This window comes from Acipenser ruthenus, chromosome 41, assembly GCF_902713425.1.
Source record: "Acipenser ruthenus chromosome 41, fAciRut3.2 maternal haplotype, whole genome shotgun sequence".
Classification (NCBI taxonomy): domain Eukaryota; kingdom Metazoa; phylum Chordata; class Actinopteri; order Acipenseriformes; family Acipenseridae; genus Acipenser; species Acipenser ruthenus.
This window is the reverse complement of record NC_081229.1, coordinates 5452411-5477894: the sequence shown is the minus strand read 5'-3', so window position 1 is coordinate 5477894 and position 25484 is coordinate 5452411. Positions and strand designations below refer to the sequence as shown.

Sequence of the window (25484 nt, the reverse complement as noted above, 5' to 3'; positions counted from 1 at the left end):
TACAGACACACCTTCTTAAATATGTAAATATTAATTCAACAAGTAAAAGTTTTTAAATATGTAAAAACTACTGCAGCAGCGCAAAGGAGAGCCCTCCATGTAATTAGTGGGGCAGGGCCAAAGCCCTGCCTGTAAATACATGCAGAGTGTTTGTTGATGTCAAATAGTGGTGGTTTATTGTATTATTTTGGGATGTATTGTGTAGGGTTAAAACACTGGTTAATGTATTATTGGTTTGTTTAAATATGGTTTGACAGAGGCGGTGTTAGCAGTTCGTCATGATTATGGATCAAACTCTCGTGTAGAATGTGACCATCTCTGGAGTGATTAATTTATTGCTAATCCAGAGATGGTCACATGTATAAAAACCTGCAGCTTTTCTGTGGACGTCACTACTCAGCTGTCCTGCCACAACTGCTTGCATCATTTTAAAGAAAGAAAATGCTTTAAAGTAGGAAAATGTTAAATAATAAATGAGACCCCTTCACCCTCTCTGCTTCTCCCCTTAACAAATAGATCCTATATTTTTGGTGTACTAAGAACATAAGAACATAAGAAAGTTTACAAACGAGAGGAGGCCATTCAGCCCATCTTGCTCGTTTGGTTGTTTGTAGCTTATTGATCCTAGAATCTCATCAAGCAGCTTCTTGAAGGATCCCAGGGTGTCAGCTTCAACAACATTACTGGGGAGTTGGTTCCAGACCCTCACAATTCTCTGTGTAAAAAGTGCCTCCTATTTTCTGTTCTGAATGCCCCTTTATCTAATCTAAATTTGTGACCCCATTTCTGAATAGATTCAATTGTTTTAGCCTGTCTGCATATGACATGCCTTTTAAACCTGGGATAATTCTACTTGCTCTTCTTTGCACTCTTTCTAGAGCAGCAATATCCTTTTTGTAACAAGGTGACCAGAACTGAACACAATATTCTAGGTGAGGTCTAATATAGTAAAGCAATGGGTTCTGTGAAGACAGTGACTCTCACTGTTTATATTCTCTACCAGTGTCCTTACGCAGAAGGGCATTGGTTGTAATTGGTTGTAGCTCCATCAAGAAAGCGCTAACTACTTTTGTTTTACTTCTGTCTCTCGAATCGGACAGTTAAACTGACTTAAATACTTATGCTTAATTGTATGTAGGTGATGTTCATCTTAATCCACCGGTAACTAAATGTAACACATTCACATAGAATTTATCTGTTAATTATTTAGTTTGCACACTTTGTGTGTGAAATAACTTTTAGTGAAACTTGATGAAATAACTGTAAGTAATCTACCTCATTGTTGTATGAAGAATTTATTTTAAAAGTAAACCTGCTATATCCATAATCTATATACCATTAATAAGCTTAAGGTGATAAATTCTGATTGTCTGCATCATCTCAGTTTAGGACGTGTGTGCGTGCGGGCGTGAATGTGTTAGCAAGCTACTAGCTACTCATAGCTGCTGATAGCTGCTGCTTTGTGTGTGAGGACAAGGTGGTGTCATATAGCAGTGACCCTGCTAGCTACATGGAAGGCAGAGTGAGAGCTTTGTTTTGTGCGGATAGACCGAGATTTTACTTTCTGACCTTTCTGATTTCTGTTAAATGTTTGTGTACTTAATAAAATACTATTATTGATTAAACATTGTTTGTGTCTAGCGTGTGTATGTGTGTTCAAAGTAAATCCTCAATCTTGCAACACGTAAATTAAATATTTTTAATAAGAGAACTAATCAACCCAGGTATATTATCAATTATTGAATTGTTCCAGCAACTCTTTACTACAGTATATATATATATATATATATATATATATATATACACACACACACACACAGCTGGAGTCAAAAGTTTACATACCTCAATGTAAATTTACTATCTACCTGGTTTGGAAATAAATTGGAAAGGACCTGCAGTATGTAGCACACACTATTGTTGCTGGTTGCTTTATTCCGCCAGTGGGGGTTTGTATACCCTTTAGTTTACCATGGTAATTGTTCACTTTCCCCCATGCTTTTGCCATAGTTATATATTTTACATTTAGCATAGTTTACAAAGGCTTGTCATGTTTTTTTAATATGTTTTATCATACCTCTATGCTTTACCATGCACACCTGTGCTTTATTACACTTTGCTGTGCTTTTACTCCGGGGAACTTTATAAGAGGACTTATAGGACATGCTGTTAACAGATGCTATTTCACATATATATATACACATATACACACACACACATATACATATATATAGTGAAAAAATCACTCACCACCGTTCGTTGCCCCTTTAAAACCACGACCCAACACACAGGAATGGATTTTTTTTTAAAGCGCGGTTGCACAATTTTTTTTAATAAACACAAAAACAAAAATACACAAAACAAACACCTAGCTCTTCTTTGAGCACCAACTAAAACAAAACAGGAACCTAAACTAAACACAGGACAGCTAAGCTGTTTACCTGTACAAAACAAAAGAAACAAAACAGCACACACAAAACAAAGGCTTCACTCTACCTTTTTTTTTTTTATTTTACGGCTGTACCCACACACTAGCACAGTCGGGCTTCTACCCTCTTCAGCAGCTTCCCCGAGCAGACTGACTGCTCTCCTTTTAAACCCTGCACCTGGCTCCAATTTTCAATAATAGCCAGGTGCAGGTACTGATTAAACAATAAAACAATTAAACAAAACAATTAACAAACCAAAAGTGTGCCTTCCGCACATGTTTTTTCAGCAGAGAGGTTTTAACCCCCTCCCTGCCATCTCACACATCCCCCCCCATGTCTTTTCAAGACACCGGCCATACAACGGCCAACTCCCTCCACCCTTAAAAGACCACCCACCCTCAAGTCCACAAATGTCAATTTTCGCCCTCTTCCACGGGCGGGCTTGAGGGTGGGTTGTCCAGGGCGACCATAGCGCGGACCGGTGACCGGGAGACAGGACTGACAGGCAGAGGCGTGCGCCTGTGGACCTGCGCAGCGACCTCTGGAATTCCAGGTGGAGCGCAGCACGATGCAAGGGGAGCGGAGCAATCAGCAGGGGAAACGCTAGTGACCTCTGCCCCTTGCGTAGCGACGTCTGCCTCTTGCGCAGCGACGTCTGGGATTCCAGGGGGAGTGGAGTAAGGGACCAGGTAAGCGACTGTGCCTGGCAGTGCTGCGACCTGGGAGCAAGGTCCAGCGCAGGGAGGTCTGGGCATTCCGGCCAGGTGTCCACGATGACGGGACTGGGGACCTCCCTCGGCAACGCCGGACTCACTTGCATAGATGATGGTTCTGGGAGAGGCGGCTCCTCACCTCTGGGCTCTGGTAACGGCAGCTCCACCCCCTCTGGCTCTCGGGACGGCAGCTCCACCCCCTCTGGCTCTCGGGACAGCAGCTCCACCCCCTCTGGCTCTCGGGACGGCAGCTCCACCCCCTCTGGCTCTCGGGACGGCAGCTCCACCCCCTCTGGCTCTCGGGACGGCAACACCCACTTTTGTAGCAGCCGCTCCAGTTCCGTTGGCTCCCGCTCTTGTATTATCAACGGGGCCCCACCCAGCTCCTGTCTCTGCCTCTCCATCTTCTTTATCTGCTCCACCTGAGCAGCAGTGTTTTTATTGAACATCTCAATTAATTCTTTAAAATCCATTTGGGTCTCCAGGGGCGCCCACATTCGCTGCCACCATATGTGAAAAAATCACACTCACCACCGTTCGTTGCCCCTTTAAAACCACGACCCAACACACAGGAATGGATTTTTTTTTAAAGCGCGGTTGCGCAATTTTTTTAATAAACACAAAAACAAAAATACACAAAACAAACACCTAGCTCTCTTTGAGCACTAACTAAAACAAAACAGGAACCTAAACTAAACACAGGACAGCTAAGCTGTTTACCTGTACAAAACAAAAGAAACAAAACAGCACACACAAAACAAAGGCTTCACTCTACCTTTTTTTTTTAATTTTATGGCTGTACCCACACACTAGCACAGTCGGGCTTCTACCCTCTTCAGCAGCTTCCCCGAGCAGACTGACTGCTCTCCTTTTAAACCCTGCACCTGGCTCCAATTTTCAATAATAGCCAGGTGCAGGTACTGATTAAACAATAAAACAATTAAACAAAACAATTAACAAACCAAAAGTGTGCCTTCCGCACATGTTTTTTCAGCAGAGAGGTTTTAACCCCCTCCCTGCCATCTCACAATATATATTGTTACCCCTCCCATACCTGTTTGCAATCATTCAGAATGTTTCTGGGCTCTATTGCTCTTCTATTGAGATTGTCTCACTTCTCTCTGTTGCTCTGTCTAGCTGGCTGCCACCCAACTTGCAGGCTTGTGTTGTTTTGCCATGATGTCATCTTTCTTTGTTTTTTTGAGAAATCACAAGATACAGTGACCTTTCAGCTCAGTTGATCACGAATCAAACACGCATTTCATTTTAAAAGTATTTTCATCCTGGATGTCGCGAGTTCGAATCCAGGCTATTCCACAGCCGACCGTGGACGGGAGCTCCCAGGGGGAGGCGCTCAATTGGCCGAGCGTCGCCCGGGGGGAGGGAGGGTTAGGTCGGCCAGGGTGTCCTCGGCTCACCGCGCACCAGCGACCCCTGTAGTCTGGCCAGGCGCCTGCGGGCTTGCCTATAAACTGCCCAGAGCTGTGTTGTCCTCCGACGCTGTAGCTCTGAGGCGGCCGCACAGTGAGTCTGCAGAGTGTAAAGAAGCGGGCGGCTGATGGCACACGCTTCGGAGGACAGCGTGTGTTCATCTTCGCCCCTCTCGAGTCAGCGCAGGGGTGGTAGCGGTGAGCTGAGGCTAAAAATAATTGGGCATTTCAAATTAGGGAGAAAATAATAAAAACTAATTGGCAACGACTAAATTAAAAAAAAAAAAAAAAAAAAAAAAAAAGTATTTTCATTATACTATTTTTTTTATATATATTAGATTAAATAAATCATTAGATTACGGATGTAAACCTGGTTCCCTGAAAGAGAAGACAACCACCAACCAATCCTTTTGGGATATGCCTGCCACAGGTCAGGTATTTACTGAGCATTTTATGTCAGAGCTGCCAATAGGCCCCTCCGGGGAGTGACGTCCTCAGTCCTGCCTCCCGAGGGAACAAACAGTCACTCCACGGAGCTCACTTCCTCTTTTGCATCGAACCTGCGGAAGCGACCGATGCGAACTCGCAAGGTTTGTTGGTCGGCTTCTCTTTCAGGGAAGATGACCACCAACCAATACTTTTGTGAAAAGTATACTAAAGCTGTCACGAGGGAGAGTGAGCTGAGACAGCAGACGAGGGACGTCTCGTTACCGCAAATCTAGAGTTTGTGGTGTGAGCATGCAACCTCAAGGACCCTTGTGCCTAGAGAAGGCATCACATTAAGTCGATAGAACCTGGTGAAAGTATGCATAGCCCAGCTAGCCGCAGTACAGATATCAGTCATTGAGGCTCCTCGGGAAGAGTGCGAGGCCACCCGCCTAGGTGGAGGTAGACTGGCATTAGTATACGCAGTCGAAACTCTGTCCACAATCCAGTGAGACAGCCGCTGCTTCGAGAGGGCTTGACCCAGGGTCCTTACACCCAGAGCTCTCGTTCTGCTAACATAGCTTCCCAATGCCCAAACCGGGCAGAAGGAGTTTAGTCTCCGATCCTTCTCCAAAAAAAATGGAGGGGGATGGAAAGTCTCTAGTTCCACTGACTGATTCACGTAGAAAGCTGTAACTACCTTAGGGAGGAAAGCAGGATTCGTTCATAATGACACTCTGTTTGCATCGTCCCAAACAGGCATACAGGAGCTGTGCACCGACAGGCTGTCTTCATAGAGAAAAACTTCAACTCTATGGAATGCATAGACTCAAACAGAGCCTTAGTGAGAGCCTCCAAAACCACGTCTAGACTCCACTCGGGGAGGACGTCCTTTCTAGGAGGACGGAACCATCGAGCACCTTTGAGAAAACGAGTAGCCAGGGCATAAGCGCCTGGGGACGAGTCTATGGGGACATGGCACGCAGATATGGCTGCCAAGTACACTTTCACCATAGAGGGGGATTCTCTCTCTCTCTCTCTCTCTCCTCCTGTTCACCACTCCCCAAACACTCTCAGCCCAAGATATAGGTCTTTTTATTCTGGCCAAGGGGTTAACTAGCTAGTAATTATCTCGGGCCATAGTCTTCATGAGTTTAATAAGGATTCCTGACTGTGAGTTTATTGAATACTCAGTAGCTGATCAGTCACGCATCTTCACAACGTATTTTAAAACCAAAATACAAAATCATAACATGGCGGACGGCATCTTGCTTGTCCTGCCACACATAATGAAAATACAAAATAATATCGGCTTTTCACCGTTCTGTATTTACATAAATCATAATAATACAAGAGAACCTCATGCCGCAGCTGCCACCAGAGAGCTCTGCTCCACAACTGCCATCTGAGAGAGAGAGTGTCCTGCATCGCCTGGGAGAAAGTGTCCCGCGCCGCCCAAGAGAAAGTGCCCCACACTGCCAGTGAGAGCAACCGCGCCGCTGCCAGTGAGAGACTGCTCAGCGAAGTCTGGCTTTTTTATGTTTTTCTGTCAAAAGTGGAGTCCTCTGGGTCTTCTTCCATGGAGCCCACTTTCGCTCAAAAAGCGACGGATGGTGCGATCAGAAACTGACGTACCTTCACCTTGGAGTTCAGCTTGTATCTCTTTGGCAGTTATCCTTGGTTCTTTTACTACCATTCGCACTATCCTTCTATTCAATCTGGGGTCGATTTTCCTCTTGCGGCCGCGCCCAGGGAGGTTGGCTACAGTTCCATGGACCTTAAACTTCTTAATAATATTTGCAACTGTTGTCACAGGAACATCAAGCTGCTTGGAGATGGTCTTGTAGCCTTTACTTTTACCATGCTTGTCTATTATTTTCTTTCTGATCTCCTCAGACAACTCTCTCCTTTGCTTTCTCTGGTCCATGTTCAGTGTGGTGCACACAATGATACCAAACAGCACAGTGACTACTTTTCTCCATTTAAATAGGCTGAATGACTGATTACAAGATTGGAGACATGTGTGATACTAATTAAAGAAACTAATTAGTTTGAAATATCACTATAATCCAATTATTTATTATCTTTTCTAAGGGGTACCAACAAATGTGTCCAGGCCATTTTAGAATATCTTTGTAGAATAAGCAATAATTCATCTCTTTTCACAGCTTCTTTGCTTTATTCTATGACATACCAAAGGCATGCAAGTATACATGATAAAATAGCTTTTAATTTCATCACTTTTCAGGAGGAATGAGGCATTATTTCAATGAGCTGTAAGGGTACCAACAAATTTGAGCACGTCTGTATATATATATATATACCTGTACATATAAATGCACAAAAGAAACACAACACTCAGGTCTAATGGATTTAATCAGATATTTTAAATAGATATCAAACAAAATCACAGAAAATGTGAACAAAAATACAGATGAAAGAGTCATGATAGGTTTTTGTTACAGTATCCCCACACAACGTCTAATTTCTTAATCATACTGCTTACTGCCAACCCAAGAAATACATTTGCATGAACAGGTTTATATGTGAACTTCTAGTGTTAACAAAATACAATATTTAATAAACTTTGTGTGATAGAACCATTCAAATCTGCAGTGGCAAAGACAGTACAAGTTCATCATTGTCACTTGCAGCAGCGTTGCATTGCTCTTGTACAACTTTGCTTTCTTACTGTGCACACAGAGCTCCTTTCTTCTGTATTACAGTAGGGAGCAGCGTCCTGAGCTGATCAATGTACCGATTACAGCTCTCCACCGTGAGATGGGTCTGCCAGAATTACTTGGTTCCATCGACTCACTTTGTTGAAACAAAGTGACGGACACGAAAGTACAGTTTTCGTTGACTGAGAATAGGCAAGAGAAGACGAAACCGTTTTACAAACTTGTGTTATTTACAAACGTTCAACATGTACAGTGGCTCTCAAAAGTATTCACCCCCTTGGACTTTTCCTATTTTTATTGTGTTACAACATGGAATCAAAATGTATTTAATTAGGAGTTTTTGCCACTGATCAACACAAAAAAGTCTATAATGTCAAAGTGAAAAATAAAATCTACAATTTGTTCTAAATTAATTACAAATACAAAACAGAAAATAATTGATTGCATAAGTCTTCACCCCCTTGAGTCAATATTTGGTAGAGGCAACTTTGGCAGCAATTACAGCCATGAGTCTATTTGGATAAGTCTCTACTAGCTTTGCACATCTGGACACTGCAATTTTTGCCCATTCTTTGCAAAATTACTCAAGCTCCGTCAAGTTGGATGGGGACTTTTGGTGAACAGCAATTTTCAACTCTTTCCACATACTCTCAATTGGATTGTGGTCCGGGCTTTGACTGGGCCACTCCAGGACATTGACCTTTTTGTTTTTAAGCCACTCCAGTATGGCTTTGGCTGTATGTTTGGGGTCATTGTCCTGCTGGAAGATGAATCTTCTCCCAAGTCCCAGGTCTCTTGCAGACTTCAGCAGGTTTTCCTCCAGGATTTCTCTGTACTTTGCTGCATCCATTTTGCCATCTATCTTCACGAGCTTTCCAGGCCCTGACGCAGAGAAGCATCCCCAAAGCATGATGCTGCCACCACCAGTAGGGATGGTGTTCTCAGGATGATGTGCGGTGTTAGGCTTGCGCCAAACATTGCGCTTAGCGCTGAGGCCAGAAAGCTCTATTTTGGTCTCATCAGACCATAGAATCTCTTCTTCCACTTGGTCCCAGAGTCTCCCACATGCCTTCTAGCAAACTCTAGCCGAGATTAGATGTGAGATTTTTTCAACAATGGCTTTCTTTTTGCCACTCTTTCATAAAGGCCAGTTTTGTGAAGCACCCAGGTTATTGTTGCCATATGCACAGTGTCTCCCAGTTCAGCCGTGGAAGACTGTAACTCCTTTAGAGTTGCCATAGGCCTCTTGGTGGCCACCCTGACTAGTGCCCTTCTCGCCCAGATTTTTGAGGACGGCCTGTTCTAGACAGATTCACAGTTGCGCCACATTCTCTCCATTTCTTAATAATGGAATTTACTGTCCTCCAGGGGATATTCAATGCCTTGGAAATGTTCTTATATCCTAACCCTGATTGGTGCTTTTGAAGAACCTTAATATGGATTTGCTTTGAATGTTCCTTTGTCTTCATGATGTAGTTTTTGTTAGGAAATGTACTAACCAACTGTGGGACCTCCCAGAGACAGGTGTATTTAACCTGAAATCACGTGTAACACCTTAATTGCACACAGGTGGACTACATTCAACTAATTATGTGACTTCTAAAGACAATTGGTTGCACCAGAGCTTATTTAGGTGTGTCATAGAAAAGGGGGTGAATACTTATGCAATCAATTATTTTCTGTTTTTATATTTATAATTAATTTAGAACAATTTGTAAATTTTATTTTTCACTTTGACATTATGGACTTTTTTTGAGTTGATCAGTGGCAAAAGCTCCTAATTAAATCCATTTTGATTCCATGTTGTAACACAATAAAATGTGGAAAAGTCCAAGGGGGGTGAATACTTTTGAGAGCCACTGTATGTATATATACTGCCCTAAAATTGTATTTCAAAGAAAGAAAGAAAGAAAGAAAACACACATGGAAACGCCTTCATTGAAGACAGGTCAGCTGAAGCAAGTTTTTTTGTGGCATGCTGAGAACTGCTCTCTGTATAGCATGGATCAGCAGCATTCGTTTAACTGATAGTGACCGGAACTAGGATAGTTGCGTGGTTAAGGCGTTGGACTTAAAATCCAATGGATGCATGTCCGCGTGGGTTTGAGCCCCACTTCTGGTACATCAACTTTTTATTGATAAAAATAAACTAATAAGTATAGAGCATCAAGGATGTTTGGAAGATGTCCTCCTAATATACTGTAGTGAGCACATTCAACACGCTATTGCTTCTGTAGTTTGGATTGGTGAATATGAAATCAAACCACTGTAACTTCTAATTAGGCTTATTAACATTCATAACGTGTCAAAGGAATCTGTCCTAGTGCAGTTAAAATAAACATCTGACACAGTTTAAACAGAGGCAGGTGTGTTCATTGTAGCCCACATTGCCTTCCAGATGATTACCACATAGTTGGGTAGTGAAGTCATATTAACACTTCCATGCATGCGATATTGAAAATAGTTATACACATACTAGTTTTGAAGAAATTTACAGTACGGCAAGTAATATAGACCTTTAAGCTTAACAGACCTATAAGAAATAACAATGAGGACGTACAAAACGTGTACGTAGTCGGCAGGATTTGAACCTGCGCGGGGAGACCCCAATGGATTTCAAGTCCATCGCCTTAACCACTCGGCCACGACTACTTTGTGCTCAGCAAAAGAGTGGCAATAGCAGATATCAAGATCTATAAACACATCACAGCCAAATAACAAAAAGAAATAATGTTCGTTTTTAATAAAACATTGACTCGAAATCACAATCCCTGGTTTAGGAGGCCAGTGCCTTATCCTTTAGGTGACTAGGACACTTTCATATAGACAGCAGACAGCGTGACAATACAAGACCAGAGGAATGAAAGCAGTTATTTCCCTTTCATTTCATTGCCATATTATGTTGTGCATTTCAGAATATGCGGGAATCCTGAAAACAGCATTTTAATATGTGAACAAAGCTATCGGTCACTTTAAGGCTATGTGGTCCAGTGGTTAAAGAAATGGTCTTCTAACCAGGAGGTCCCTGGTTTAAATCCCACCTCAGTCACTGGCTCATTGTGTGACTCTGAGCAAGTCACTTAACCTCCTTGTGCTCCGTCTTTCGGGTGAGACGTAATTGTAAGTGACTCTGCAGCTGATACATAGTTCAGACACCCTAGTCTCTCTGTAAGTCGCCTTGGGTAAAGGTGTCTGCTAAATAAACAAATAATTAGCGCAATGTAATTTGTTAAGAAATGAATTTGGAAGAATATTGAACAAACCTTTCAGTGGTCAATTGTTGAGACAGGAAGAATTGTGTTTTTTAAATATTTTTTTCTTTAATTTGAAATAAATAACACAAGTTTTGGTTTCTCTTTTGTTAGAATGGATAAAGTAACAATTGTAAGTCACCCTGGATAAGGGCATCTGCTAATAAATAATAATAATAATAATAATAATAAAGTGAGGAAATAGTTTTGTTCATTACATTGCAGTTTTCTTATGAAACCCAGAAAGCATGGTCCCTGAGTAGGCTTGAACCACCAACCTTTCGGGCAATAGCCGAACGCGTTCCCTGATTGTGCTACAGAGCAGCTTCCTGAGCTGATTAATGTACCGATTACAGGAGTTCCCCGTGAGATGTTTCTGCCAGAATTCGTTCCTTCGACAAAATAAAGAACTGACGGACATGAAATTACCGTTTTCTTTGACTCAGAACAGGCAAAGAAAATAGGAAATCGTTTTGCAAACTTGTGTTATTTACAAAGCAACATGTACGTATATATACTGCCCTAAAACTGTATTAGAAAGAAAGAAAGAAAGAAAGAAAGAAAGAAAGAAAGAAAGAAAGCAAGCAAGCAAGCAAGCAAGCAAGCAAGCAAGCAAGCACGCATGGAAACGCCTTCATTGAAGACAGGGAACATGAAACAAGTTATTTTCGTTAGTGACCAGAACCAGGATGGCCGAGTGGTTAAGGCGTTGGACTTAAGATCCAATGGACGTATGTCCGCGTGGGTTCGAGCCCCACTTCTGGTAGATACACTTTTTATTGATAAAAATCTTATAGAGCATCAAGGATGTTTGGAAGATGTCCTCCTAATATACTGTAGTGAGCACATTCAACACGCTATTGCTTCTGTAGTTTGGATTGGTGAATATGAAATCAAACCACTGTAACTTCTAATTAGGCTTATTAACATTCATAACGTGTCAAAGGAATCTGTCCTAGTGCAGTTAAAATAAACATCTGACACAGTTTAAACAGAGGCAGGTGTGTTCATTGTAGCCCACTTTGCCTTCCACATGATTACCGCGACCAGCTCCCGGTTCTTTGGAACTGGTTTAATGTTAAACCTCAGAAACCGAACCATGTGTAGTCGTGGCCGAGTGGTTAAGGCGATGGACTCGAAATCCATTGGGGTCTCCCCGCAAAGGTTCAAATCCTGCCGACTACGTTGTGTTTTCGTGCTCTGGTGACTGGAATTATGACCGCACATTTATTTATACAATTAAGCCTATACAATATGTTGATTGTATAGTCATCAAACAGAGATTGAGTGTATTAATACATTAAAGTGACTCCCAAATTAATTCTGCTCACTCATCAATGACATAGTTGGGTAATAAAGTCATATTAACCCTTCCATGCATGCGATATTGAATACAGTTATACACATACTAGTTTTGAAGAAATTTACAGTACGGCAAGTAATATAGACCTTTAAGCTTAACAGACCTATAAGAAATAACAATAAGGACGTACAAAACGTGTACGTAGTCGGCAGGATTTGAACCTGCGCGGGGAGACCCCAATGGATTTCAAGTCCATCGCCTTAACCACTCGGCCACGACTACTTTATGCTCGGCAAAAGCGTGGCAATAGCAGATATCAAGATCTATAAACACATCACAGCCAAATAACAAATAGAAATAATGTTCGTTTTTAATAAAACATTGACTCGAAATCACAATCCCCGGTTTAGGAGGCCAGTGCCTTATCCTTTAGGTGACTAGGACACTTTCATATAGACAGCAGACAGCGTGACAATACAAGACCAGAGGAATGAAAGCAGTTATTTCCCTTTCATTTCATTGCCATATTATGTTGTGCATTTCAGAATATGCGGGAATCCTGAAAACAGCATTTTAATATGTGAACAAAGCTATCGGTCACTTTAAGGCTATGTGGTCCAGTGGTTAAAGAAATGGTCTTGTAACCAGGAGGTCCCTGGTTTAAATCCCACCTCAGTCACTGGCTCATTGTGTGACTCTGAGCAAGTCACTTAACCTCCTTGTGCTCCGTCTTTCGGGTGAGACGTAATTGTAAGTGACTCTGCAGCTGATAAATAGTTCACACACCCTAGTCTCTCTGTAAGTCGCCTTGGGTAAAGGTGTCTGCTAAATAAACAAATAATTAGCGCAATGTAATTTGTTAAGAAACGAATTTGGAAGAATATTGAACAAACCTTTCAGTGGTCAATTGTTGAGACAGGAAGAATTGTGTTTTTTTAATATTTTTTTCTTTAATTTGAAATAAATAACACAAGTTTTGGTTTCTCTTTTGTTAGAATGGATAAAGTAACAATTGTAAATCACCCTGGATAAGGGCATCTGCTAATAAATAATAATAATAATAATAATAATAATAATAATAAAGTGAGGAAATAGTTTTTACACACACAAAAGCAAACAAGGCCGAGATGCTGCAGAACGGGAGCGAGTGGGCGCAGAACTGAGCCGAGTCTGAGACCACGCCTAAGAAGAAAGCAACGCGGGATAGAACATCTATGCAGTCCATTATTGCTGCACAACATAAGATGTCTTGTTGGATAACATCGGTGCATCTAAAATATGAGTGTGTGTAAATAGCTGCAGTGATTTAAACTGGCGTATTATTAACCTGATTTAAAGTTAGACGGTAGCTAGATAGATAGTTGATATATTCGAATATTACCATGGAATTTACCTCCCAGGGACGCCGCTATTTTTGATCAGTAAAACACTGTGAAAACCATTCCACCAGATTTGCGGGCATTAACACATTTTCAACAAAGGCAGATGTATTTGTTACAGTATCCCCACACAACGTCTAATTTCTTAATCATACTGCTTACTGCCAACCCAAGAAATACATTTGCATGAGCAGGTTTATCTGTGAACTTCTAGTGCTAACAAAATACACTATGTAATGAACTCTGTGTGATAAAGAACCATTCAAATCTGCAGTGGCAAAGACAGTACAAGTTCATCATTGTCACTTGCAGCAGCGTTGCATTGCTCTTGTACAACTTTACTTTCTTACTGTGCAGACGGAGCTCCTTTTTTCTGCACCACAGTGGGGAGCAGCTTCCTGAGCTGATCAATGTACCGATTACAGCTCTCCACCGTGAGATGGGTCTGACAGAATTACTTGGTTCCTTCGACTCAATGTTGAAAGAAAGTGACGGACAAGAAAGTACAGTTTTCGTAGACTAAGAATAGGCAGGAGAATATGCAACCGTTTTACAAACTTGTGTTCTTTACAAACAAACAACATGTATGTATATATACTGCCCTAAAACATTATTTGAAAGAAAGAATGAACGAAGGAAAGACATAATGAAAGAAAGAAAGAAAGAAAGAAAGAAAGAAAGAAAAAAAGAAAGAAAGAAAGAAAGAAAAAAGCAAGCAAGCAAGCAAGCAAGCACACATGGAAACGCCTTCATTGAAGACAGGGAACCTGAAACAAGTTATTTCCGTTAGTGACCAGAACCAGGATGGCCGAGTGGTTAAGGCGTTGGACTTAAGATCCAATGGACGTATGTCCGCGTGGGTTCGAGCCCCACTTCTGGTAGATACACTTTTTATTGATAAAAATCGTATAGAGCATCAAGGATGTTTGGAAGATGTCCTCCTAATATACTGTAGTGAGCACATTCAACACGCTATTGCTTCTGTAGTTTGGATTGGTGAATATGAAATCAAACCACTGTAACTTCTAATTAGGCATATTAACATTCATAACGTGTCAAAGGAATCTGTCCTAGTGCAGTTAAAATAAACATCTGACACAGTTTAAACAGAGGCAGGTGTGTTCATTGTAGCCCACTTTGCCTTCCACATGATTACCGCGACCAGCTCCCGGTTCTTTGGAACTGGTTTAATGTTAAACCTCAGAAACCAAACCATGTGTAGTCGTGGCCGAGTGGTTAAGGCGATGGACTCGAAATCCATTGGGGTCTCCCCGCGCAGGTTCAAATCCTGCCGACTACGTTGTGTTTTCGTGCTCTAGTGACTGGAATTATGACCGCACATTTATTTATACAATTAAGCCTATACAATATGTTGATTGTATAGTCATCAAACAGAGCTTGAGTGTATTAATATATTAAAGTGACTCCCAAATTAATTCTGGTCACTCATCAATGAAATATTTGGGTAATAAAGTCATATTAACCCTTCCATGCATGCGATATTGAAAACAGTTATACACATACTAGTTTTGAAGAAATTTACAGTACGGCAAGTAATATAGACCTTTAAGCTTAACAGACCTATAAGAAATAACAATAAGGACATACAAAACGTGTACGTAGTCGGCAGGATTTGAACCTGCGCGGGGAGACCCCAATGGATTTCAAGTCCATCGCCTTAACCACTCGGCCACGACTACTTTGTGCTCAGCCAAAGAGTGGCAATAGCAGATATCAAGATCTATAAACACATCACAGCCAAATAACAAATAGAAATAATGTTCGTTTTTAATAAAACATTGACTCGAAATCACAATCCCTGGTTTAGGAGGCCAGTGCCTTATCCTTTAGGTGACTAGGACACTTTCATATAGATAGCAGACAGCGTGACAATACAAGACCAGAGGAATGAAAGCAGTTATTTCCCTTTCATTTCATTGCCATATTATGTTGTGCATTTCAGAATATGCGGGAACACTGAAAACAGCATTTTAATATGTGAACAAAGCTATCGGTCACTTTAAGGCTATGTGGTCCAGTGGTTAAAGAAATGGGCTTGTAACCAGGAGGTCCCTGGTTTAAATCCCACCTCAGTCACTGGCTGATTGTGTGACTCTGAGCAAGTCACTTAACCTCCTTGTGCTCTGTCTTTCGGGTGAGACGTAATTGTAAGTGACTCTGCAGCTGATACATAGTTTACACACCCTAGTCTCTCTGTAAGTCGCCTTGGGTAAAGGTGTCTGCTAAATAAACAAATAATTAGCGCAATGTAATTTGTTAAGAAACGAATTTGGAAGATTATTGAACAAACCTTTCAGTGGTCAATTGTTGAGACAGGAAGAATTGTGTTTTTTTAATATTTTTTTCTTTAATTTGAAATAAATAACACAAGGTTTGTTTCTCTTTTGTTAGAATGGATAAAGTAACAATTGTAAGTCACCCTGGATAAGGGCATCTGCTAATAAATAATAATAATAATAATATAGTGAGGAAATAGTTTTGTTCATTACATTGCAGTTTTCTTATGAAATCCAGAAAGCATGGTCCCTGAGTAGGCTTGAACCACCAACCTTTCGGGCAATAGCCGAACGCGTGCACTGATTGTGCTACAGAGCAGCTTCCTGAGCTGATTAATGTACCGATTACAGGAGTTCCCCGTGAGATGTTTCTGCCAGAATTCGTTCCTTCGACGAAATAAAGAACTGACGGACATGAAAGTACAGTTTTCTTTGACTCAGAACAGGCAAAGAGAATAGGAAATCGTTTTGCAAACTTGTGTTATTTACAAAACAACATGTACGTATATATACTGCCCTAAAACTGTATTAGAAAGAAAAAAAGAAAGAAAGAAAGAAAGAAAGAAAGAAAGAAAGAAAGAAAGAGAAAGAAAGAAAAAAGCAAGCAAGCAAGCAAGCAAGCACACATGGAAACGCCTTCATTGAAGACAGGGAACCTGAAACAAGTTATTTTCGTTAGTGACCAGAACCAGGATGGCCGAGTGGTTAAGGCGTTGGACTTAAGATCCAATGGACGTATGTCCGCGTGGGTTCGAGCCCCACTTCTGGTAGATACACTTTTTATTGATAAAAATCGTATAGAGCATCAAGGATGTTTGGAAGATGTCCTCCTAATATACTGTAGTGAGCACATTCAACACGCTATTGCTTCTGTAGTTTGGATTGGTGAATATGAAATCAAACCACTGTAACTTCTAATTAGGCATATTAACATTCATAACGTGTCAAAGGAATCTGTCCTAGTGCAGTTAAAATAAACATCTGACACAGTTTAAACAGAGGCAGGTGTGTTCATTGTAGCCCACTTTGCCTTCCACATGATTACCGCGACCAGCTCCCGGTTCTTTGGAACTGGTTTAATGTTAAACCTCAGAAACCAAACCATGTGTAGTCGTGGCCGAGTGGTTAAGGCGGTGGACTCGAAATCCATTGGGGTCTCCCCGCGCAGGTTCAAATCCTGCCGACTACGTTTTGTTTTCGTGCTCTAGTGACTGGAATTATGACCGCACATTTATTTATACAATTAAGCCTATACAATATGTTGATTGTATAGTCATCAAACAGAGCTTGAGTGTATTAATATATTAAAGTGACTCCCAAATTAATTCTGGTCACTCATCAATGAAATAGTTGGGTAATAAAGTCATATTAACCCTTCCATGCATGCGATATTGAAAACAGTTATACACATACTAGTTTTGAAGAAATTTACAGTACGGCAAGTAATATAGACCTTTAAGCTTAACAGACCTATAAGAAATAACAATGAGGACGTACAAAACGTGTACGTAGTCGGCAGGATTTGAACCTGCGCGGGGAGACCCCAATGGATTTCAAGTCCATCGCCTTAACCACTCGGCCACGACTACTTTGTGCTCAGCCAAAGAGTGGCAATAGCAGATATCAAGATCTATAAACACATCACAGCCAAATAACAAATAGAAATAATGTTCGTTTTTAATAAAACATTGACTCGAAATCACAATCCCTGGTTTAGGAGGCCAGTGCCTTATCCTTTAGGTGACTAGGACACTTTCATATAGATAGCAGACAGCGTGACAATACAAGACCAGAGGAATGAAAGCAGTTATTTCCCTTTCATTTCATTGCCATATTATGTTGTGCATTTCAGAATATGCGGGAACACTGAAAACAGCATTTTAATATGTGAACAAAGCTATCGGTCACTTTAAGGCTATGTGGTCCAGTGGTTAAAGAAATGGGCTTGTAACCAGGAGGTCCCTGGTTTAAATCCCACCTCAGTCACTGGCTGATTGTGTGACTCTGAGCAAGTCACTTAACCTCCTTGTGCTCTGTCTTTCGGGTGAGACGTAATTGTAAGTGACTCTGCAGCTGATACATAGTTCACACACCCTAGTCTCTCTGTAAGTCGCCTTGGGTAAAGGTGTCTGCTAAATAAACAAATAATTAGCGCAATGTAATTTGTTAAGAAACGAATTTGGAAGATTATTGAACAAACCTTTCAGTGGTCAATTGTTGAGACAGGAAGAATTGTGTTTTTTTAATATTTTTTTCTTTAATTTGAAATAAATAACACAAGGTTTAGTTTCTCTTTTGTTAGAATGGATAAAGTAACAATTGTAAGTCACCCTGGATAAGGGCATCTGCTAATAAATAATAATAATAATAATATAGTGAGGAAATAGTTTTGTTCGTTACATTGCAGTTTTCTTATGAAATCCAGAAAGCATGGTCCCTGAGTAGGCTTGAACCACCAACCTTTCGGGCAATAGCCGAACGCGTTCCCTGATTGTGCTACAGAGCAGCTTCCTGAGCTGATTAATGTACCGATTACTGGAGGTCCCCGTGAGATGTTTCTGCCAGAATTCGTTCCTTCGACGAAATAAAGAACTGACGGACATGAAAGTACAGTTTTCTTTGACTCAGAACAGGCAAAGAGAATAGGAAATCGTTTTGCAAACTTGTGTTATTTACAAAACAACATGTACGTATATATACTGCCCTAAAACTGTATTAGAAAGAAAGAAAGAAAGAAAGAAAGAAAGAAAGAAAGAAAGAAAGAAAGAAAGAAAGAAAGAAAGAAAGAAAGAAAGAGAAAGAAAGAAAAAAGCAAGCAAGCAAGCAAGCAAGCAAGCACACATGGAAACGCCTTCATTGAAGACAGGGAACCTGAAACAAGTTATTTTCGTTAGTGACCAGAACCAGGATGGCCGAGTGGTTAAGGCGTTGGACTTAAGATCCAATGGACGTATGTCCGCGTGGGTTCGAGCCCCACTTCTGGTAGATACACTTTTTATTGATAAAAATCGTATAGAGCATCAAGGATGTTTGGAAGATGTCCTCCTAATATACTGTAGTGAGCACATTCAACACGCTATTGCTTCTGTAGTTTGGATTGGTGAATATGAAATCAAACCACTGTAACTTCTAATTAGGCATATTAACATTCATAACGTGTCAAAGGAATCTGTCCTAGTGCAGTTAAAATAAACATCTGACACAGTTTAAACAGAGGCAGGTGTGTTCATTGTAGCCCACTTTGCCTTCCACGATTACCGCGACCAGCTCCCGGTTCTTTGGAACTGGTTTAATGTTAAACCTCAGCAACCAAACCATGTGTAGTCGTGGCCGAGTGGTTAAGGCGATGGACTCGAAATCCATTGGGGTCTCCCCGCGCAGGTTCAAATCCTGCCGACTACGTTGTGTTTTCGTGCTCTAGTGACTGGAATTATGACCGCACATTTATTTATACAATTAAGCCTATACAATATGTTGATTGTATAGTCATCAAACAGAGCTTGAGTGTATTAATATATTAAAGTGACTCCCAAATTAATTCTGGTCACTCATCAATGAAATAGTTGGGTAATAAAGTCATATTAACCCTTCCATGCATGCGATATTGAAAACAGTTATACACATACTAGTTTTGAAGAAATTTACAGTACGGCAAGTAATATAGACCTTTAAGCTTAACAGACCTATAAGAAATAACAATGAAGACATACAAAACGTGTACGTAGTCGGCAGGATTTGAACCTGCGCGGGGAGACCCCAATGGATTTCAAGTCCATCGCCTTAACCACTCGGCCACGACTACTTTGTGCTCAGCCAAAGAGTGGCAATAGCAGATATCAAGATCTATAAACACATCACAGCCAAATAACAAATAGAAATAATGTTCGTTTTTAATAAAACATTGACTCGAAATCACAATCCCTGGTTTAGGAGGCCAGTGCCTTATCCTTTAGGTGACTAGGACACTTTCATATAGATAGCAGACAGCGTGACAATACAAGACCAGAGGAATGAAAGCAGTTATTTCCCTTTCATTTCATTGCCATATTATGTTGTGCATTTCAGAATATGCGGGAACACTGAAAACAGCATTTTAATATGTGAACAAAGCTATCGGTCACTTTAAGGCTATGTGGTCCAGTGGTTAAAGAAATGGGCTTGTAACCAGGAGGTCCCTGGTTTAAATCCCACCTCAGTCACTGGCTGATTGTGTGACTCTGAGCAAGTCACTTAACCTCCTTGTGCTCTATCTTTCGGGTGAGACGTAATTGTAAGTGACTCTGCAGCTGATACATAGTTCACACACCCTAGTCTCTCTGTAAGTCGCCTTGGGTAAAGGTGTCTGCTAAATAAACAAATAATTAGCGCAATGTAATTTGTTAAGAAACGAATTTGGAAGATTATTGAACAAACCTTTCAGTGGTCAATTGTTGAGACAGGAAGAATTGTGTTTTTTTAATATTTTTTTCTTTAATTTGAAATAAATAACACAAGGTTTAGTTTCTCTTTTGTTAGAATGGATAAAGTAACAATTGTAAGTCACCCTGGATAAGGGCATCTGCTAATAAATAATAATATAGTGAGGAAATAGTTTTGTTCATTACATTGCAGTTTTCTTATGAAATCCAGAAAGCATGGTCCCTGAGTAGGCTTGAACCACCAACCTTTCGGGCAATAGCCGAACGCGTTCCCTGATTGTGCTACAGAGCAGCTTCCTGAGCTGATTAATGTACCGATTACAGGAGTTCCCCGTGAGATGTTTCTGCCAGAATTCGTTCCTTCGACGAAATAAAGAACTGACGGACATGAAAGTACAGTTTTCTTTGACTCAGAACAGGCAAAGAGAATAGGAAATCGTTTTGCAAACTTGTGTTATTTACAAAACAACATGTACGTATATATACTGCCCTAAAACTGTATTAGAAAGAAAGAAAGAAAGAAAGAAAGAAAGAAAGAAAGAAAGAAAGAAAGAAAGAAAGAAAGAAAGAAAAAAGCAAGCAAGCAAGCAAGCAAGCAAGCAAGCACACATGGAAACGCCTTCATTGAAGACAGGGAACCTGAAACAAGTTATTTTCGTTAGTGACCAGAACCAGGATGGCCGAGTGGTTAAGGCGTTGGACTTAAGATCCAATGGACGTATGTCCGCGTGGGTTCGAGCCCCACTTCTGGTAGATACACTTTTTATTGATAAAAATCGTATAGAGCATCAAGGATGTTTGGAAGATGTCCTCCTAATATACTGTAGTGAGCACATTCAACACGCTATTGCTTCTGTAGTTTGGATTGGTGAATATGAAATCAAACTACTGTAACTTCTAATTAGGCATATTAACATTCATAACGTGTCAAAGGAATCTGTCCTAGTGCAGTTAAAATAAACATCTGACACAGTTTAAACAGAGGCAGGTGTGTTCATTGTAGCCCACTTTGCCTTCCACATGATTACCGCGACCAGCTCCCGGTTCTTTGGAACTGGTTTAATGTTAAACCTCAGAAACCAAACCATGTGTAGTCGTGGCCGAGTGGTTAAGGCGATGGACTCGAAATCCATTGGGGTCTCCCCGCGCAGGTTCAAATCCTGCCGACTACGTTGTGTTTTCGTGCTCTAGTGACTGGAATTATGACCGCACATTTATTTATACAATTAAGCCTATACAATATGTTGATTGTATAGTCATCAAACAGAGCTTGAGTGTATTAATATATTAAAGTGACTCCCAAATTAATTCTGGTCACTCATCAATGAAATAGTTGGGTAATAAAGTCATATTAACCCTTCCATGCATGCGATATTGAAAACAGTTATACACATACTAGTTTTGAAGAAATTTACAGTACGGCAAGTAATATAGACCTTTAAGCTTAACAGACCTATAAGAAATAACAATGAAGACATACAAAACGTGTACGTAGTCGGCAGGATTTGAACCTGCGCGGGGAGACCCCAATGGATTTCAAGTCCATCGCCTTAACCACTCGGCCACGACTACTTTGTGCTCAGCCAAAGAGTGGCAATAGCAGATATCAAGATCTATAAACACATCACAGCCAAATAACAAATAGAAATAATGTTCGTTTTTAATAAGACATTGACTCGAAATCACAATCCCTGGTTTAGGAGGCCAGTGCCTTATCCTTTAGGTGACTAGGACACTTTCATATAGATAGCAGACAGCGTGACAATACAAGACCAGAGGAATGAAAGCAGTTATTTCCCTTTCATTTCATTGCCATATTATGTTGTGCATTTCAGAATATGCGGGAACACTGAAAACAGCATTTTAATATGTGAACAAAGCTATCGGTCACTTTAAGGCTATGTGGTCCAGTGGTTAAAGAAATGGGCTTGTAACCAGGAGGTCCCTGGTTTAAATCCCACCTCAGTCACTGGCTGATTGTGTGACTCTGAGCAAGTCACTTAACCTCCTTGTGCTCTATCTTTCGGGTGAGACGTAATTGTAAGTGACTCTGCAGCTGATACATAGTTCACACACCCTAGTCTCTCTGTAAGTCGCCTTGGGTAAAGGTGTCTGCTAAATAAACAAATAATTAGCGCAATGTAATTTGTTAAGAAACGAATTTGGAAGATTATTGAACAAACCTTTCAGTGGTCAATTGTTGAGACAGGAAGAATTGTGTTTTTTTAATATTTTTTTCTTTAATTTGAAATAAATAACACAAGGTTTAGTTTCTCTTTTGTTAGAATGGATAAAGTAACAATTGTAAGTCACCCTGGATAAGGGCATCTGCTAATAAATAATAATAATAATAATATAGTGAGGAAATAGTTTTGTTCATTACATTGCAGTTTTCTTATGAAATCCAGAAAGCATGGTCCCTGAGTAGGCTTGAACCACCAACCTTTCGGGCAATAGCCGAACGCGTTCCCTGATTGTGCTACAGAGCAGCTTCCTGAGCTGATTAATGTACCGATTACAGGAGTTCCCCGTGAGATGTTTCTGCCAGAATTCGTTCCTTCGACGAAATAAAGAACTGACGGACATGAAAGTACAGTTTTCTTTGACTCAGAACAGGCAAAGAGAATAGGAAATCGTTTTGCAAACTTGTGTTATTTACAAAACAACATGTACGTATATATACTGCCCTAAAACTGTATTAGAAAGAAAGAAAGAAAGAAAGAAAGAAAGAAAGAAAGAAAGAAAGAAAGAAAGAGAAAGAAAGAAAAAAGCAAGCAAGCAAGCAAGCAAGCAAGCACACATGGAAACGCCTTCATTGAAGACAGGGAACCTGAAACAAGTTATTTTCGTTAGTGACCAGAACCAGGATGGCCGAGTGGTTAAGGCGTTGGACTTAAGATCCAATGGACGTATGTCCGCGTGGGTTCGAGCCCCACTTCTGGTAGATACACTTTTTATTGATAAAAATCGTATAGAGCATCAAGGATGTTTGGAAGATGTCCTCCTAATATACTGTAGTGAGCACATTCAACACGCTATTGCTTCTGTAGTTTGGATTGGTGAATATGAAATCAAACCACTGTAACTTCTAATTAGGCATATTAACATTCATAACGTGTCAAAGGAATCTGTCCTAGTGCAGTTAAAATAAACATCTGACACAGTTTAAACAGAGGCAGGTGTGTTCATTGTAGCCCACTTTGCCTTCCACATGATTACCGCGACCAGCTCCCGGTTCTTTGGAACTGGTTTAATGTTAAACCTCAGAAACCAAACCATGTGTAGTCGTGGCCGAGTGGTTAAGGCGATGGACTCGAAATCCATTGGGGTCTCCCCGCGCAGGTTCAAATCCTGCCGACTACGTTGTGTTTTCGTGCTCTAGTGACTGGAATTATGACCGCACATTTATTTATACAATTAAGCCTATACAATATGTTGATTGTATAGTCATCAAACAGAGCTTGAGTGTATTAATATATTAAAGTGACTCCCAAATTAATTCTGGTCACTCATCAATGAAATAGTTGGGTAATAAAGTCATATTAACCCTTCCATGCATGCGATATTGAAAACAGTTATACACATACTAGTTTTGAAGAAATTTACAGTACGGCAAGTAATATAGACCTTTAAGCTTAACAGACCTATAAGAAATAACAATGAGGACGTACAAAACGTGTACGTAGTCGGCAGGATTTGAACCTGCGCGGGGAGACCCCAATGGATTTCAAGTCCATCGCCTTAACCACTCGGCCACGACTACTTTGTGCTCAGCCAAAGAGTGGCAATAGCAGATATCAAGATCTATAAACACATCACAGCCAAATAACAAATAGAAATAATGTTCGTTTTTAATAAAACATTGACTCGAAATCACAATCCCTGGTTTAGGAGGCCAGTGCCTTATCCTTTAGGTGACTAGGACACTTTCATATAGATAGCAGACAGCGTGACAATACAAGACCAGAGGAATGAAAGCAGTTATTTCCCTTTCATTTCATTGCCATATTATGTTGTGCATTTCAGAATATGCGGGAACACTGAAAACAGCATTTTAATATGTGAACAAAGCTATCGGTCACTTTAAGGCTATGTGGTCCAGTGGTTAAAGAAATGGGCTTGTAACCAGGAGGTCCCTGGTTTAAATCCCACCTCAGTCACTGGCTGATTGTGTGACTCTGAGCAAGTCACTTAACCTCCTTGTGCTCTGTCTTTCGGGTGAGACGTAATTGTAAGTGACTCTGCAGCTGATACATAGTTCACACACCCTAGTCTCTCTGTAAGTCGCCTTGGGTAAAGGTGTCTGCTAAATAAACAAATAATTAGCGCAATGTAATTTGTTAAGAAACGAATTTGGAAGATTATTGAACAAACCTTTCAGTGGTCAATTGTTGAGACAGGAAGAATTGTGTTTTTTTAATATTTTTTTCTTTAATTTGAAATAAATAACACAAGGTTTAGTTTCTCTTTTGTTAGAATGGATAAAGTAACAATTGTAAGTCACCCTGGATAAGGGCATCTGCTAATAAATAATAATAATAATAATATAGTGAGGAAATAGTTTTGTTCATTACATTGCAGTTTTCTTATGAAATCCAGAAAGCATGGTCCCTGAGTAGGCTTGAACCACCAACCTTTCGGGCAATAGCCGAACGCGTTCCCTGATTGTGCTACAGAGCAGCTTCCTGAGCTGATTAATGTACCGATTACAGGAGTTCCCCGTGAGATGTTTCTGCCAGAATTCGTTCCTTCGACGAAATAAAGAACTGACGGACATGAAAGTACAGTTTTCTTTGACTCAGAACAGGCAAAGAGAATAGGAAATCGTTTTGCAAACTTGTGTTATTTACAAAACAACATGTACGTATATATACTGCCCTAAAACTGTATTAGAAAGAAAGAAAGAAAGAAAGAAAGAAAGAAAGAAAGAAAGAAAGAAAGAAAGAAAGAAAGAAAAAAGCAAGCAAGCAAGCAAGCAAGCACACATGGAAACGCCTTCATTGAAGACAGGGAACCTGAAACAAGTTATTTTCGTTAGTGACCAGAACCAGGATGTCCTAGTGCAGTTAAAATAAACATCTGACACAGTTTAAACAGAGGCAGGTGTGTTCATTGTAGCCCACTTTGCCTTCCACATGATTACCGCGACCAGCTCCCGGT

The 25484-nt window shown here is 40.5% G+C and overlaps 19 non-coding genes across 19 annotated transcripts; 12 read left to right on the top strand and 7 right to left on the bottom strand.

The window, feature by feature from the left end:
• Positions 1 to 10246: 10246 nt before the first annotated feature.
• On the bottom strand, positions 10247 to 10328 carry trnas-uga (transfer RNA serine (anticodon UGA)). Its single transcript has one exon. It is a non-coding gene; the product is annotated as a tRNA-Ser (tRNA).
• A 1282-nt stretch (positions 10329 to 11610) lies between these two features.
• Positions 11611 to 11693, top strand: trnal-uaa (transfer RNA leucine (anticodon UAA)). Its single transcript has one exon. It is a non-coding gene; the product is annotated as a tRNA-Leu (tRNA).
• A 337-nt stretch (positions 11694 to 12030) lies between these two features.
• On the top strand, positions 12031 to 12112 carry trnas-cga (transfer RNA serine (anticodon CGA)). Its single transcript has one exon. It is a non-coding gene; the product is annotated as a tRNA-Ser (tRNA).
• A 318-nt stretch (positions 12113 to 12430) lies between these two features.
• trnas-uga (transfer RNA serine (anticodon UGA)) lies at positions 12431 to 12512 on the bottom strand. Its single transcript has one exon. It is a non-coding gene; the product is annotated as a tRNA-Ser (tRNA).
• Positions 12513 to 14407: 1895 nt separating this feature from the next.
• Positions 14408 to 14490, top strand: trnal-uaa (transfer RNA leucine (anticodon UAA)). Its single transcript has one exon. It is a non-coding gene; the product is annotated as a tRNA-Leu (tRNA).
• A 337-nt stretch (positions 14491 to 14827) lies between these two features.
• Positions 14828 to 14909, top strand: trnas-cga (transfer RNA serine (anticodon CGA)). Its single transcript has one exon. It is a non-coding gene; the product is annotated as a tRNA-Ser (tRNA).
• A 318-nt stretch (positions 14910 to 15227) lies between these two features.
• trnas-uga (transfer RNA serine (anticodon UGA)) lies at positions 15228 to 15309 on the bottom strand. Its single transcript has one exon. It is a non-coding gene; the product is annotated as a tRNA-Ser (tRNA).
• Positions 15310 to 16593: 1284 nt separating this feature from the next.
• Positions 16594 to 16676, top strand: trnal-uaa (transfer RNA leucine (anticodon UAA)). Its single transcript has one exon. It is a non-coding gene; the product is annotated as a tRNA-Leu (tRNA).
• A 337-nt stretch (positions 16677 to 17013) lies between these two features.
• On the top strand, positions 17014 to 17095 carry trnas-cga (transfer RNA serine (anticodon CGA)). Its single transcript has one exon. It is a non-coding gene; the product is annotated as a tRNA-Ser (tRNA).
• Positions 17096 to 17413: 318 nt separating this feature from the next.
• trnas-uga (transfer RNA serine (anticodon UGA)) lies at positions 17414 to 17495 on the bottom strand. The gene has a single exon. It is a non-coding gene; the product is annotated as a tRNA-Ser (tRNA).
• A 1313-nt stretch (positions 17496 to 18808) lies between these two features.
• Positions 18809 to 18891, top strand: trnal-uaa (transfer RNA leucine (anticodon UAA)). The gene has a single exon. It is a non-coding gene; the product is annotated as a tRNA-Leu (tRNA).
• A 335-nt stretch (positions 18892 to 19226) lies between these two features.
• trnas-cga (transfer RNA serine (anticodon CGA)) lies at positions 19227 to 19308 on the top strand. The gene has a single exon. It is a non-coding gene; the product is annotated as a tRNA-Ser (tRNA).
• A 318-nt stretch (positions 19309 to 19626) lies between these two features.
• trnas-uga (transfer RNA serine (anticodon UGA)) lies at positions 19627 to 19708 on the bottom strand. Its single transcript has one exon. It is a non-coding gene; the product is annotated as a tRNA-Ser (tRNA).
• Positions 19709 to 20994: 1286 nt separating this feature from the next.
• trnal-uaa (transfer RNA leucine (anticodon UAA)) lies at positions 20995 to 21077 on the top strand. The gene has a single exon. It is a non-coding gene; the product is annotated as a tRNA-Leu (tRNA).
• Positions 21078 to 21414: 337 nt separating this feature from the next.
• trnas-cga (transfer RNA serine (anticodon CGA)) lies at positions 21415 to 21496 on the top strand. The gene has a single exon. It is a non-coding gene; the product is annotated as a tRNA-Ser (tRNA).
• Positions 21497 to 21814: 318 nt separating this feature from the next.
• On the bottom strand, positions 21815 to 21896 carry trnas-uga (transfer RNA serine (anticodon UGA)). The gene has a single exon. It is a non-coding gene; the product is annotated as a tRNA-Ser (tRNA).
• A 1289-nt stretch (positions 21897 to 23185) lies between these two features.
• trnal-uaa (transfer RNA leucine (anticodon UAA)) lies at positions 23186 to 23268 on the top strand. Its single transcript has one exon. It is a non-coding gene; the product is annotated as a tRNA-Leu (tRNA).
• A 337-nt stretch (positions 23269 to 23605) lies between these two features.
• Positions 23606 to 23687, top strand: trnas-cga (transfer RNA serine (anticodon CGA)). Its single transcript has one exon. It is a non-coding gene; the product is annotated as a tRNA-Ser (tRNA).
• A 318-nt stretch (positions 23688 to 24005) lies between these two features.
• trnas-uga (transfer RNA serine (anticodon UGA)) lies at positions 24006 to 24087 on the bottom strand. Its single transcript has one exon. It is a non-coding gene; the product is annotated as a tRNA-Ser (tRNA).
• Positions 24088 to 25484: the final 1397 nt, after the last annotated feature.